Source organism: Rhinolophus sinicus, chromosome 17, assembly GCF_057876585.1.
Source record: "Rhinolophus sinicus isolate RSI-liver-muscle chromosome 17, RSI-T2T, whole genome shotgun sequence".
Classification (NCBI taxonomy): domain Eukaryota; kingdom Metazoa; phylum Chordata; class Mammalia; order Chiroptera; family Rhinolophidae; genus Rhinolophus; species Rhinolophus sinicus.
Genome location: NC_142517.1, coordinates 33,125,151 through 33,141,794, shown reverse-complemented (window position 1 = coordinate 33,141,794; position 16,644 = coordinate 33,125,151). Strand labels below are relative to the sequence as shown.

Below are 16,644 nucleotides of genomic sequence, written 5' to 3'. Positions count from 1 at the left end.
CATTAACATGAGACAGATTAACACGGGGAAAGCAAATGTAATTATTTATATACAGACTCCCTACAAAGACAGTGAGATCCAAGGCCAGGACAAGAAGTTGAGGTCTATATGAGCTAAGGAATGGCATAGGGTCTGGGATTTCAAGGGGGAGGAGGGTAATTCACAGAACATTAAGAATAACAGGTTTGGTCATTAGATGTTTGTTCTGCCACACAGATAGGTTATCTATCTTTCTGGGCCAGGCCCCCCAATCTAAATTCTTTAGGCAATTAAAGGAAGGTAAAAGTTTTTCTTGAGTCTGCTTGGTTTTGATTGCCTTCAGCTCAAAATATTCATGCCAAAATGGCACATTTTTGGGGGGCTTGTTATGAACCCCTTTAATTGTTAACAAGCCTTCTGCCAGTCCCTCAACTCCTAGGAGATTCCCACGCTCTATCAGTTTGAGAGAGTACTTTATGACACATCTATCAACCTCAGTGCTAACACTGACCCCTAAGATATATTCCTTAGGATCTCAGTCTTCATATAACATTCAAAAACCCTATGCAGATTTAAAAAAAACAAAACAAACAAAAACCACACAAAACCCTGTGCAGTGAGAATTACTGTTTCTATTTTTACACAAGGGGAAACTGAGTCTCAAAAAAAATTAAGTATCATGTGGAGCTATGAGCACTGCCAGCATGCTGTGTAGATCACATGATGGGATAAAAGAGATAAGGGCCCACAGGGGAGACTTGTATTTGAATCCTGGCAGTACCACTAAGAAGGCCTGATCTGGTCATTCAATGTCTTTGAGTCCCAGCTCATCACAGTAAAACGGTGATTATAATGCTGACCTTTGTATGTCATAGTATATCATGGTCACTCAAGAAATAGTAATTTATTTCCATCTGCAATTATATTTTTTCCTTGTTATTTTCTTAAGCATGAAGTCATTTTAAAATGCCTCATTTGGCCTGTTTACTTCTGAGTAGGAATGCATACCCCTTTTTAACAACCTTATTATTGATGTTAATTAATCATCTAAATATGATTAGTTAGGAGGTATATCTGTTGTGTAAAGCAGCATATCAAGCCTGTTTAAATAGGCTAAAATTGGAAACAATAGGGGAATTTCCAAAACTAAAAGAATATTAACCACAAACAAAATTATTATATGAAATTATAATACAGCCACACTATTGTAATACGCAAGCACTGCAAATTATAATTTGTAAAGAACTGCTAATGACATAATTCTACAAATAAAGTATCTGCAACAGAAGGCTCTGAAGTCAGGGAACAAACCGTTCTTAATTATGTGGGGTAATTTCTCATTTACATGGGAATCAGCCTTCCCAAAATAAAATTGTAGTACACCCCATCCCAGCACTTAGTACTACAAGTTTACTCTCTCCTGGGAACTATTCTAGGTTTTTGACTTTCATTATTCTTCTCTCTGTGACCTTGGGCAGCAAGTAACTTAATCTTTCTGTGCCTCTATTTCTTATATAAAATAGAATGTAAAGCCATTTTTTGAGCGTTGACTCAGTTAATATTTAGAAAGCCCATGAGAAAATAATCATAGAACAACTATGATTATTAATAATCATAGAATAATAATTATTATTATAACTAGCAACTGTCTCTAAGAGGCAGGTATATCACTACCCATTTGTAGATGAAGACACTGAGACTAAGAGTTTAGTTATTTCTTATATGTGACAGTAGGAGTCACACACAACTTTTACTGACATTAAAGGCCATACATAGTCATTAAACCCTCATGCAACAAACAGTATTCATAAATATTCACAGTTCTGTTGTAAGTCAGATACACAGCAATATTAGACAAGACTCAGCTCTTGCCTTTAGTCTAGTGAGGAGGGCAGGCAGGTCCTCAAGTGGGAAGTGTGATGGCAAAAAAGAGAATCTGAGGCCATAATAGCAGAGAAAAAGGTGCTAAGTATATTCAAGAGAGGTCGGGCAAAGCTACCCGGAGGAAGCAACACTTCAGCAGAGATCTGAAGAATGAGTCAGAGTTAGCCAGCAAGCTGGTGAGGAACAACAATCAACTGGCATTTGCTCCCTGGTGTTCTGTGCTGGAACTCCAGAGCTGCCAACACTAACTTCATGCCAGGTGACAAATGATCTGAGTGCCCACAGCTGCAGCTGCCGCTTTATACCCTCTCCCTCCTACTTCCATCATTAATGAGCCTGAGACCAGAAAAGAATACATCTTAGGAACCAAGAGCTCTATGTTAGCTTTTGGACTAGAGAAAGAAGAGAAGTTCTTCATTCCTGTTAACAGTACAGCCACAAATCCTTTGTTGTTTGCCTCTAGCACTTGCTAAAATACAAGTTTGCTGCTGCTAAGTCATTTTTATATATCGGGGTGGCAGGTTGCTGTATGCTCATAAATATACTCATTATAAAATATACATGCTTTCTCCCCTCCCCACCATCCCACGAACAGCTCTGAAACATGTCAGTGCCCCTAAGGTCCCTTAAGGTCAACTGTGGTTGCTAGGAACTCTTCTCATTCCCCCCTTTCAGCAGTTCTGACTGCACAATATTCCACCTGCAGTTACACAACACCCGAGAGACACAGGTTTGCCAGAAGGTATCTATTCCAGATAGAAATAGCTTTACCAAGTGAAGGCAAGCTTTGTGCCTTTATAGATACCTCCATATTTCGAACATTATTTTAAAAAAGATGTCTCATTTTAAATAGTTGATTCGAGGAGAAGGAACTTTCTCTTTCTACTATGGTGTGTCAGGTGTAATGTTCTCAGTATACAGAGCTTCTAGAAAGACTTCCATGTTGCCCCTTAAAAGTCACTGCTCTATAACATCTACTTATTTAAACGTGTATGAAAAAAAAAAAGAAGTTAACATTAATTGTCAAAAAACAAACTTCAGTGCTGTGTGTGGCTGACAGTGTGTTTGGTCTAATAGAGAGATTCAAAGGAAGCATGGAATTCATTTGCTTCCTTCAGTAGTTTACAGTCTGGTTGGAAAGGCTAAATATCATATTAAACTGATTCAGTAACTTTGGCTAAAGAAAATAGTGACATCAGGACATCAGAGGAAGAAGAAAACTTTTCTCTACACTAAAAAAGAGGAGCACAATATGGGATTCAAGTGTAGAACATTTCCATTGTATGTGCGTATTTTGTATTTGTGTAGTTTTTGGATGCCTAGCATTCCAAAGAATAAAGAAAAAGACCCAGTATGCTTTCCAAGACATTGTTTTTGTATCTCTCAAAATGATCATTTAAAGAAAAGCATATGCTCTCCTGAAGCATGTTTTTAAAAACATAAGTTAGAGAATTTTGACCAAACTAACTCACTCCAGTATATGAAGAAAAGTCTATTTCAATTGTTAACAAAACAAGACAAAACAAAACAGAACAGCTTTAAGTCAACCACTAGGGGGGAAAAATCTGCAGTAGATACTGCAGTATATTTCTCTGAAACTGAATCTCCAGCTTTATTTGAACAAGATGTTCTTCCTCTAACCCATTAGTCTATAGGTCCAGCCATGGCCAGGGCTTAGAATAGGTCGAGTCTTGGGTCACTATATCTTATACCTCCTCTCACAGGGGCTAAAAATAAAGCATTAACAGCAGGTCCAGCAGAACAGAGACCAGGACACTGACACTGATGAAAGAAAAATCCTGACTCTGCACAGATTAGCTCAAAGTGAAACAAATCCTGCATTCTCAGTTTAACTGACACATAGAATCCCCATGAACATGTATTTTTAAACTGAAAATTCCACCCTTGTATTTTTTAGATGAATCATATAAAGGTAAGTGAAGATACATAAATCTCAGCACAGAAGAAAAAACTCTTTCCTGGGCAAAAAGGGAAACACCAGGTGTTTACATTTTTTCATGATTTTGGTTTGATGACATGGTTTATTTGGCCTTTTCATTTGTATGACAGTACACGTACATTTATAACTTAGTTGAGTGAACCTCATTTATAAGTTTATAAGTTTCTTTAAAATGTCTATTTTTATTTAGTATCATCCTTTCAAATGACTACATTTTTTTCTTCTTCACTAGTTTCTTTACACGTGTCTGTCCCTGTCCATAAAAGGTACAGATACCATTACATAGGGACAGAGAAAAACACTACCATCCTGTATGGAGCTGGAACCTCAACCATGCTACCTCAGAGCTCCCCAAAACTATGGAAGCAAATAGCTGAGGATCTCTCAAGTGATCATTTTGCACCCCCAGAATTATAAAGAGGCTCTGGAGAGTTTGCACTAAACTAAGTTGCAGACAATCAAATATTTGGAGCATCCACATAGAGAGGTAAATATCTATTTCAGGGTGTAAAGGCATTCCTAAAACTGTTCCCTTGAATTTATTTGCTTAGCATTCTATATATCCAGTATACATCTATATTGTGTGACTATATATCCACTGCATGTCTACTGTACAGATATGAAGATGAACTGGTAAATTCTGCCCGAATAATTATGCAGTTTATAATTATCTTAATAACCCTTTTAGAAATGTGAAGGCAAGACTATTCATGAAAGAGGTTAAAAAGAGAATAAGATTCAACATCAATAGTGGCTATTCTAGGGAACTTGCTTTGCATTACCTTCACCACAATGGAATCAGCTTGGACAACAGCTCTAAACACTTGGTGAATTTTGAGCATGTTACTCCCTGATGACTATTAGGAAAACTAAATGTAAATAACATAGAATCCTGGCCTTATCCTCATGTACCATTCATTCACTCATTTGTACAGTAGATAAATATGTTTCAAGACGTTTCTTGGTTCTGTGGATATAATACTGAAAAAGACTGCTTTGTCTTGGAACTTATGTTTTAATATGGTAGATACACCATAAATAAATGATAAAGTTATTGTAAAATTTCATACTGGCTCTCACTATTATGCGCAGGACTCAATGTTTCTAAAAGAGTACTGAATGTCTGTATTGTTCGTGGTCCTGGGTATAAACTAATGATGAAATCCAAACTTTTCAGCCTGATGCTCAAGGCCATCTCCGATACTGCCCCACCTACCTGTATAATACTATCTCTTACTGCTCACATCTGAGGTCAGTGAAGAAGGCCGTACCCTACACAAACGAAACGTCTGACTGAACATTATCATCGTCACCTACCAAAACTGTTATTTCTACCCATCCCAAGAGGAGAGCCTTCTAAAACAAAGCCCTTAGCAAAAGCCCTAAGTCAGAGTTCTCCGTCCATTTAAATGTTATACACCTTGTGCATGTCCCTCTCTAATAGCATCTATTTAGATTTGTATTTTACTGTATATTCATATTCATGAATATGTCCATTGTAGTCATATGACTGGCAAATCTTTGAGGGCAGGACTGTTTCTAAGTTTTCTTGGTATCTCAGGCTTTACTTAGCATGCTGTCTTACATAGTTAGCTCCAACACATAGTTCTTATGCTGAATTGTGTTGTATTTGCTTGTGTGCAATGGCAGAGCATAAAATTCAGTATTTGCTTCATGCACACATTTGTTACAAGAGAATACATACAAGTTTATAAGCATCCTAACATTATTTAGAGTAATAACACTAAGAGTAAAACCTCAGCCTCTGTTATTTCCAGTTTAGTTCTGAGCTTTTGAATCTTTCAATTTTCTGGCTACTTTCTAATGTAAACTTCCAGTCAGAACTCTCAAGTTTTCAAAGCTCTAGTGAATCGCAGCTATCAGTAACCTCAAGCCCAGAGAACCTATATTTATATATCTATGCAATGTATGTCCATATAATCACTTTAGCCAATGCTTTATGTTCAAATAAAAAGAAAGAAAGAAAGAAAGAAAGAAAAGTGAAGAGAAGAGAAAACAAGAGAAGAGAAAAAAGAAAAAAGAAAAGAAAAGAAAAGAAAAGAAAAGAAAAGAAAAGAAAAGAAAAGAAAAGAAAGCTTTCACCAGAATATAAAAAACACAGAAAACTAAGTGCTGGATGAAACTGGAGAAATTTAAAATATAACAGTACATTCTTTAAATTTGTTTTTTAGGCAATAGATGATCTTTATACTAAGTAAACTACATAGACATATTGTTTATGAAGGTGCAAGAATCTATCCATCTCCAACACACTTTTATAACTGTGTAACAAAATAATTCTGCATCTAGGTCACATATATATGGTATTGTCTACACACACACCACACGTTCACATGGCACATTAGACCATACAAAATGTATACACAAGATATGTATTTTTCATCATACTGTCAGCGTAGCTACATAATGTTTTTTCTGGCACACAGATGTGAAAACCATTCATATTTTACAGGTGTGTTTATGTCTGTACCCACAGGTAAAAGTGATTTAATATCTAGTCCATAGTAGTTTTATATATATATATATATATATATATATATATATAAACACACACACACACATATATAGTTATATATATATATATATATATATATATATATATATATATATATATATATATATGTATATATAGTCTGTTGTCTTTTAAAAGTAATATCGGGTAAACATACACGGTAATATGGTTTAGGTTTACTTTCTTTTTTTCCTTCTAACAAAGAAACATTAAAAAAAGTATTTTGGTGCTATTATCATGTGTTTCTTTAGACCATTACTAGGGCATATTTCTATCAATAAACAATGTTCTGTGAAGCGTTCAATGTATCTTGTTGGAAAAATGAAAGATTGTAACCCCAAGTCCCCATGAGCCAGGTGAAAATGAAATGACTGTATACACATAGGCACAAGTCAGGACACAGAACATTTGGTACACAAAGAATGATCAGACGGGTTCCTACCCAGCACAATTCCATTCAGTAGTTTCTCTTGCACGTACCAGCTCAGCTGCCCATGATCCATGCTGCTTTTTAATACTACAAAGAAATTTATATTCCAACTGCCGCCCGCTTAAGTTCTTCCTTTTGCGCTCAGAAATGGATATACTTGGACAGTGAGTGACGCCCTGTTGCAGCTGCCTCTCGGAGTCCTTCTGCAACCCATCTCTCTCGGCTGCACGGGGTTAAGCCCTGCCGCTTCAATCTCATTCTCCCTTGCAGCCTGCCAACTGGTCGGCCACAGGAGAGAATGGGCTCCAGGGCGCCATCTGGGGGCGCCTAGAAGCACCTACAGCAAACTTAGAACAACTAGGTAGAACAAGGATGTCAGCACATTCTTTGTTAAATAAGCATAACTGTTTTATTTACACTTTTCTGTGCACATTAAAACAATTGAAAAACAACGCAAGAAAGTCTCCTTCTGTTTCCTATGAATATTCTACTTCTTTCCTTCTTCACAATAAAGTAAAAACCGTGATTTAAATATGTGTACAAATAAGGAGATGTCAAATTATCTACTTGACTCATCCCAAAGAAAAATAATTAACACTGGCTACTATCAGAAGTTTCCAAGATTTTGGTATTTAACTCAAAGGCAGCTTTCTAAAAGAGAAATACATGCCCTGAACTAACACAATGCAAGTGTGTTAAACATGCCCTGCTACTTAACACAATTACAAACCTTACCTCTGGAAATGTTTAGTGTGTTCCTTATCGATGCATTATACTGACTTGAGTATGCTAACAAGGAAAACCAGTTTCTGCTATAGTTTGTGTGATAACGTGTTCATATGACTTCAATGTTTCAACAATAGCTCTTTGAATTAATTTCCCTCTAAATATTTCCCTAAGCTTCTTTCCCTTAAAGAGGATAATTTGTATACCTGAATGAGATATAAGCTTAATTAATTAATTGAATAGAGCACTTAAAGGATTATCTACTCTGATATACATTTAGAAATGTGATTACTGGATGTTTCCTTATTCCCTCCAGATCAAAGTGAACATACATAACTATTCCTATCCATCACCCCTATTCTGATTTCTACCAGGCATCAAAATTTGGGATTTCATTTTCCCTTTAAAATTAAAATTCGACTTTTAACCTATTGAATAAGGGACCTATATACAGCATTATATATTTTTTCAGGCAAATGTGGACAAGAGCTTGATTACATACTCTGTATTTCCCTTTGGGAAATAGAAACTCTTAATCACTTCAATTTCAAATCAGTGTTTGAGAATTTTTGTCATAATAAACAGAAGAAATTTGTCTCATCAATATATCATCTCAATTTTTTTTATTTCCATGTGTATGATAAATGAAAATCTTGGCTTTTCAAACACATACCATTAAACACATTCTAAAGTAAGATTTTCCTTTAAATAGACTATGTACCAAATAGTCAAACAATAACTTTTGTGACTTTCTAAAGTCTCTGAAAATGTATGTGCTGGTGGGAATAAAAAAAAGAGTTAACTCTTCATGTCTCTATACCCTCAACTCCTAGCACTGTGGAATCTAAAAACATATTATTTAACTAATTGACTCCTAAATTATATGACATATTCTGCACTATGGTAAGTATTGTATAGAACTTCTTAGAAAGGCAAGACACTCAAATATAGTTTAAGATTAAAGATACAGTAAGCAGAATAAAGAGCATTTAGAAACTTATAAATAATAAAGTATTAAACACTGACCAAAAAAAATATGTCAACTTTTACCAAATGAAACTTGATACATGAACATTTAGAAGTAACAAAGAGATAAATTATGGGATAAAATATCCCAACATAAATGCTTTGGCCTTACAAAATCATTATTTAAGTAATCACTCTCAGAATTTCAAGAATGACTTTATTGAAACGATTAAGTAAATATTCACAAGCATAAAGAAAAAAAAGAATTAGACCTCAAAGAGAGGAGTAGACATGCAAATTTCACAGTCAGGGTCTTTGTGTCTATGCTCATAAGAACCAAAAGCTGAAAATGATAGATGACATGATATGAAAAAGAGATGATTATGTGGTTAGGGGTGGAAGAGAAATATTCCAGTCATGTGTGGTCCCCTGAAAGAAAGTCTAAAGTTAGTCTTAAGACACTGACATGAGAAAATACAGGAAAAGAATACATCTCCAAATAGGAATATATTAAGGAAATGAATTAAGCTATTTCTATTTTTACAGTGAGCATGTAAAACTCAAATAAAGAAAAAAAGGTCCAAGTCAAAATCAGAGTGGGGTATAAAGAACTAAAATAACATGGGGACTCTAAATATTTGTCTTTTACAATGAACTAGAATGGAAAATTTGTGTTTGTATTCTAACGCTACATAACAAATTGCCACAACCTTAGTGGATTAAAACAAAGCACATTTATTATCTCAGGTTCTGTAGGTTCGCAGTGCACACATGACTTGGATGAACCCTCTGTTCAAACTCACAAGGTTGCAGTCTGGGTATCACCTGAACTGTGTTCTTAGCTGGGGATTTGACTGGGGAAAAATGTGTTTCTAAATTCAATCAGGTTGTTGGCAGAATTCATTTCTTCAGTTCCTTCAAGCCACCAGGAGAATGTGTCTTCATATATAGAGAGTAGGGTAGTAGTCTTTCTTTCAAGGACTTTCAATTAATTAAGTCAGGCTGACCTAGAATAACCCTTTCAATTAACTCAAAATCAACTGATTTGGGACTTTTATTACATCTGCAAAATTCCTTCACATTTGCCATTTTCTATTGGGTAGAAGCAAGTCACAGTTTCCACCCAAACTTAACTAAAGAAGAGGGATTTGCAAAGGTATGACACATTATGGGGTTACTTTAGGGTGTGTCCACAATAGGATCTCTGTAAAGACACGTGGGATTTCTTACCTGCCATTCAAACACATAAGTGGAATAGGCTGGGGGTGGGGAGGGGAATGGCACTGCAGGGGCTTTCTGTTGCCTTTAGGATCAAGGCAGAGACATGGATATATTATTTATCATAGAAATTTTACAGATGCACAGTTTATATATAACACAGGGATATAACAATAGAAAACAATAGGGAAGTCATTTGATCAGGAAGGGACATGGAGGCAGAAAGTAGATGCTTTGAATTGAGGACTAATGAGCAGGACTTGGGACCATAAAGAACATTGGTGTCCGTATGGCTGCAATGGCTCTATGTACTAGAAATGTCTGTGTTTGCCTGGCTGCCTGCCCACAGCCCCTCACACCTAACCATCCGTGCTCTGAAGTGGCTAAGCCTTATTAGACCCAGAGTATACACCTGACCAAAAGAATACATCCAGAGGCTAGCCAGAAATTTGTGGCCTTACTGGAAAAATAAGCTTGTCCACTTAGATTTTCAGGAATTTGAACTAAAGTAAAAGAGAGAAGTTGCTGGTTGGTGGAGAAGACTGCAGCTGAAAGGCCATGTAGCAATTATGAGCTGTGTGCTAGCTGATGCAGAGAGAGCAGCTTAGCAGAAAGAACAAAATAATGGTGTAAACTCAGAAAGAAGTAGGGATTAGAGAAAAATTCACTCTAATTCTTTCAGTACATTCATATGGAGTCCCTACTACCGTGTGTAGTGGGCGCTCTTCTAAATGCCAGGAATACCACAATGAATTTAAAAAAGTCCTTGTTCTCGGAAGCTTCTTCTTGTAGTGGGAGATAGACAGTAAATATGTACAAGCATAGAAACTATATTCCATTAGATGAGAAAACTGTAGGAATAAAAGTAAAGCAGGTTATGAAGTTTAAAAGTAGTGGGGGAATTACTACTTGGGTATGTCTATGTGATCATATGTTGTTTGCATAGAAACATGAATTCAGTGAAGGCACCAGTCATGCTAATATTTGTGGAAAAGGTGTTCTGGGCAGAATGCACAGCAGGTGTAAAGACTCTGAGATAGGTTATGTGCTTGGTGAGTCAAAGGAATCACAAGGCGGGAAATATATACCTCGGTAGTGAGAGCAGGAGAACAAGTGATAGGGTACGAAATCAGATATGGACTAAGAGATCACACAGGGCTTGTGAACCTGTGTCCGAGTTTAGCTTTAACCTGAAGACATGGGTAGTAGAGGATACTAGAAGATAATATCACAGTTATATTTTTAAAAATATTCTTGCTGATATAGAGAACAGATGGGAAGTAAAGGAGAGATGACAGGGAGACCATGTGGACCCTGAGAGAGACGAAATGTGGCCTAATTTCCAATTATGTTTCTTTCTCATGATGTCTGGCTGTACTTGTTTTGATCCTTCAATTTCCATGAGATAACACTGTAAATACTTAAAAAGAAACAAACAAACAAACAAACAACAAAAAACTGTTCTTAAATTAGATTGCCAAATACTCTAAGGGATATTAAAAGTATTTAAGACTTGGATATTTTGGATTTTTACATATTTTGGCATAAGAGCCTAAAGGTAGTAGCATTTCAAAAAAAATGTTACCTTTTCCATAAATTATAGAAAGTGCTTGCAAGTGGGGAGTTGATGTCAGCCGATTGAATTGTTAACTAGTTATTTTTCCAGGGTATTTACTTAAGCCCATAGTAAAAGGCCATTCATAAAAATTATGTATCTGATCATTTGTGAAGTGAGTGTTTCAAAAGTATTTAAGTCAATGAATATTATCATCCAATATCAATAAAAGAGTATATATCGAATATATGGTGATGGAAGGAGAACTGACTCTGGGTGATGAACACACAATGGGATTTATAGATGATGTAATACAGAATTGTACACCTGAAATCTATGTAATTTTACTAACAATTGTCACCCCAATAAATTTAATAAAATAAAATTTAAAAAAAAGAGTATATAGATGATATAGTTCAATTTTAATGTCTTACAGATAACTATTTTGTTTGTTATACTATACTGTAGAATCTTTGAAACTAGGTATGACTCCCCTTTTAGAGATGAAATTATATTAGAGACAGAACAATTCAAAGATTTTGTACGGAATCTATTAGTTTCTAATTTTGCATCCTCCCAACCCAAACACATCAAAGACACAGATATGTATTTTTTGTATATATGTAGGTATATTTGGGCTACTTTTCATGGTATTTCATATGAAATATTACAAAATTAACCATAAAATGTTTAAAAATGGGAGGCAAGAGAGAGTTAGCAATCATTGTTATTGTCTTAATCACCACTACCCTTTCAATGAAAATACTTGTATCCAATTAAAACAAGCAATAAGATTAGATTTAGGTGAGATTATCTTTTGAAAATATTAAGGGTGACATATTAAAATACATGATCAAATATGCAAATATCTTCATCTTTTATTTATATTTTTCGGTGAAACTTTCTACATGGTATTTTATAATTTTTTTGGAAGGGATAAATTTATAGCATCATGAGTTCCCCATTATTTGATACTTTTGCCATCATTAAAAAAACAGCAATTGGTATCTTAACTATGCCAAATGTGATTATTATTTTTCCTTGTTATTAAAATATTTGCTAAAATTAACATCTGTAATAAATATTTTCCCACTCACCAAATTCTTAAAAGCATTACCATCAGAGGAAATAAAATTCAGACCATTCATCTGAGTTAAGTGTATTTTGTTGGATATGATGAGAAAAAAATGGTACTCATGGAATCATATTTACCTCTAGATGCCCAAATATAAAAAAATAAAGAAAGAAAGAAAGAAAACCACAAAACATATATTTCAATACTCAAAAGAGAGTTACAGATATGGGAGTAACTAAACATTAATTGTTTAACAACACAAAAATGTGAACAGTGATTTACACAGAACATAAAAGCTAAAAGAAACTATATGCCTAAAAGAAACTATATGCTTGAAGGAAAGGCAGCCAAATTCAAGAAAACTTTACTTTTTTGGATTTAAGTTACTTTAGGAATCACTATATTCAGATATATATTCAATGTTTCATAACAGTCTTATTCTGTCCTTAAAATGCAAGGTTGTACATAAGATTTCTATTATCTGTAAATCCCAGCACAAAATAATTATTAAAACTTTATCTTGTCCCATAACTGGTGGGGAAAGAATTTTTCATCAGACTTTATATTGAAATCAGTCTCATTTAAAAAATATTCATTTCGTATTCATGTTCTCAAGTAGCTTTCAAAAATTCAAAGACCGGGGAAATTTGATTTGACTCATAAACATCCTTGTGTATTGTTTAGGCTTTCTAGGCTTTTTAGCTGATGCCAGTACTATTCCTCTATGGTGCTGTAGTTGATTTTAAATTAGATTATGTCAAGATATGGAAGCAACTTAGGTGTTCATTGATAGATGCATGAATAAAGAAGACGATATATCATGGAGAAAAAAAAATAACACACTTGCCATTTGCAACAAAATGGGTAGCTCTAAAGGGTATTATGATAAGTAAAATAATTCAGGAAGAGAATGACAAACACCATATGGTTTTTGTGTGGAATCTAAATTAAAACAAAACAAAAACACGAAAACAGACTCAGAGACCAAAGGGATGATTACCAGAAGGCAGTGGGTAGGGCCTGGGTGAAATGGAGAAGGGAAACATAGTCAATAATATTGCGATAAGATTAGACAGTGACAGGTGATTACTAGAATTAGTGGGGTGATCATATTATAAGGTATAAAAATGTTGAATCACTATACTGTACACCTGAAACTAATATAAACAATATAAGATTGTATACCAACTATACTTAAATAAAAAATAAATAAATAGATAAATTAGTAGATTAAAAGGAGACACATAGAACTTCAAATGTGGCCCCAAAGGGATTTCCATGAAAAATAGGTAAAGTATTTTGAATATTTAAGAAGTAACTTTCCAGTATTATAATACCCTCTAACATGTTGTCACTTTAGTAGTTACCACAAATAGTTTCATGGCTTCAATTATCTGATCAATTTAAATAACTCCTTTTCTAGGCCTAACTCATCTCTTAAAGATTGGTTCTGCATTTCTATCTTCCAGGTGAGTTTCTCTGTATGAATATAAACCTAACTCAAATAAGAAGGACACTCATTACCTTAAATTTTAAAACAAATCCTCAAGGGGTAACTAAAACAAATTAATGGAAAATAGAATACAACTTTTTTTTTTTTTTTCAGTTTGCTATTTTTTCCCCATCAATTAGATTTGTCCAAAAATAAAATGGGCTGTCTTGAAAAGTACTAAACTCCACATCATAGGCAATGAAAGCACAAGATGGATAACAACTTGGCAAGGGATAGTGAAGTAGGGATTTGGATATGACATAATTGGTCAGACCAGATAACCTTTCAAGTCCCTCTTAATGCTGAGATTCTATGATGTTAAAAAAATATTCCCCTTCTCGTCTCTCATTATATATTTTAAAAATTCCTTTACTGCTAAAACTTATGTGATTTACAGTTTCCACTATGTATAACACCTATTCTTTATTTCCTGATGTATTATTCAAACAGTTTAATTCATTTCAACAAATATATTTGATTACTTTCTCCTTATCTTGGATTTTAAAGCTCTCCCCCACTAAGTAGTTTAAATCTTAACATTTACAACCTATTGATTAGAAATCTTACAAAACTTCTTACAAAGGAAATGATAACTTTCTATGCTTAATCCAGATGACAAATGCAAATTTGGAAACTTTGTTCACAACGGACAGATGAACTCTGAGAGCCCTAAAATAGTTCACTTAACTTCTGAGATCAAAGCATGCATTTACTTCAAAAAATAAACAGAGGTTTCATTTAGTGGAGACTACAATGTGCTTCTAAACAGTTCCATGAAACAGGACAGAAAAGATCAATGTCTAATTGAGTATCTTGTAATTTCATATTTATAGTTTGTTAGATATTATGATAATGTAGCTATCACCCACAAAACTATGTTGATTCACTAAATGTTCGATGCTTTTGCAAAAACAAAGTTTTATCAATTGCTTTGGAACTTATACATGATAAAAAACGTTTTAAACATGTTTCTTCTATGGAGACACGGGAAGATTTACACAAATAAACATCTATGCACCTATGTAATCCTAAATCTGAACCATTCAATCCTTTGAACTATTTCAATAAATAGTAAGAAGTCCCAAAACACAACCAAGCTAAAAACATTTAATTTTTGATTTATCTTATTTTTAAATTGCTTAAGCTTTTGAAGGTTAAATCCTCATTTATGAAATTGTATGTGCAACTATATTTTCAACTATTTCAACAGTAGTATCAAAAATTAATAAAATGAGGATACAGTTATCTTTTTCATAATTATGAAATATGTAGTTTTCTGGCCTAAGAAGTACTTGAAATGGACAAAGAAAGAAAGAGGCAGGATACATGAATATTTATGCAATAGTTAAAAATAGATGAATACAATATATTGATAACTTAGGGATGCTGTATATTGTCATAAATTGCTACATAATTTGGAACTTTCTTGGGTAAATGATCCATTGTTCAACAAACTTTCTAATACTACTTAAATTGGTATTAAAGCTTTCAAAACTGTATGTATTTTATTTAAATCAGAGTGAGTAAAATGTTATGCTAGACAAGAAAAACTTACGCTAGACAAGATAGACTTTTAATACCATTATTCCTTGCTGGAAATTGACAGAGTAGTTAAAAGAAAACTGAAATACTGTAATGTTTTTGTAACGAAAAATACGTATGTGAATCAGACTTACAAACATTTGTTTTTTTGTTGAACTGAAAAGTACATTCTGTACCTGATTTCTACATGTTTTTTAAAAATCCGTCATGCATCATCAATAAAGAACAGGGTTTTTTAATGAGCATTCTCTTTTTCGTAATGTAAACTTATGTTTGATTAAAATAAAACTATGGACATGTAAAACCTTCGCATAATGCAGTAAAAAGTCACAACATAGAATCACTTAAAGGTCCATCACAATCACTTACTCCACAGCAGTTTTATCTGGCCTGAACTATTTGTGTTGGAAGTACTCCCTTTTAACACTAATGCATTCTAGTTATTTAATCTTCCATAGTTGTCCAGTACCACTGTGCCATACCAACATCTGCTCGGAGTAAATATATTAACATATTCAGAGTTCTCTCATCAACAAATAACCTTGCAAGTCAAATAAAATGAAAATACTTCCACAAAGTTAAAGAGATCCAGCTATTTTAGGAATGATGTTGCTTGGTTTCTTTCAGGGTTACTCTAATCTCCTCCAGCCTGAGGCTCAGGGGCATGTGTGTGATTTCACACTTACCCACGTAGAATATGGTGTACTTGGGAGTGAGTCTCCTCCAATGGAGCAACCACCTGAAAAGGCCAGAAACATTTCTATGACTCATCAGCCTACTGAAGTAGCTTGGTTTCTCCTAAATCAGACTGATTTGTTATAGGGATGGACATTTTTCACAGCCTTTCCTCTCACAGCCTTTAAAACTGTTTGGAGACCTGGTGAGTGAAAAACCCAAGACAAGTGTTCTTTTCATATCCATGTCTTCACATATGTAAACTTCAAATGGAGGCATTTATTAACCAAGAAAATACTGAAGAGAGATCTGAAATTCATGCCAGTAAATATGAAAAGCTGTATTTAAAATAATAGGTTTTGATATCATGGTGCTTTTATAACTTTCTGGGTCCCTGTAGATACCTTGCTGATAGAAATAATCTAAAAGAGCACTGAGCATTTTGGAGAACAATTTGAAACATTATAAATATGGTATTAAAAAAATCTAAACTTCAAACTCACACTTTAGGCATAACCAACACAGTTGCCATACTAAATTTGGATATCTGTATGTACATATAGATATTCCAAAAAATTCCACAGGGCCCTGGTTTTCACTATGACCAGA

General features: G+C 34.3%; 1 long non-coding RNA gene across 11 annotated transcripts in view; it reads right to left on the bottom strand.

The window, feature by feature from the left end:
• LOC109449577 (uncharacterized) overlaps positions 1-7,044 on the bottom strand; it is a 490,477-nt gene extending 483,433 nt beyond the window's left edge. For all 11 annotated transcript variants that reach the window (XR_016019526.1, XR_016019524.1, XR_016019527.1 and 8 more), the window contains exon 1: positions 6,837-7,044. This is a non-coding gene — a long non-coding RNA (uncharacterized LOC109449577). The remainder of the gene's footprint in view (positions 1-6,836) is intronic.
• Positions 7,045-16,644: the final 9,600 nt, after the last annotated feature.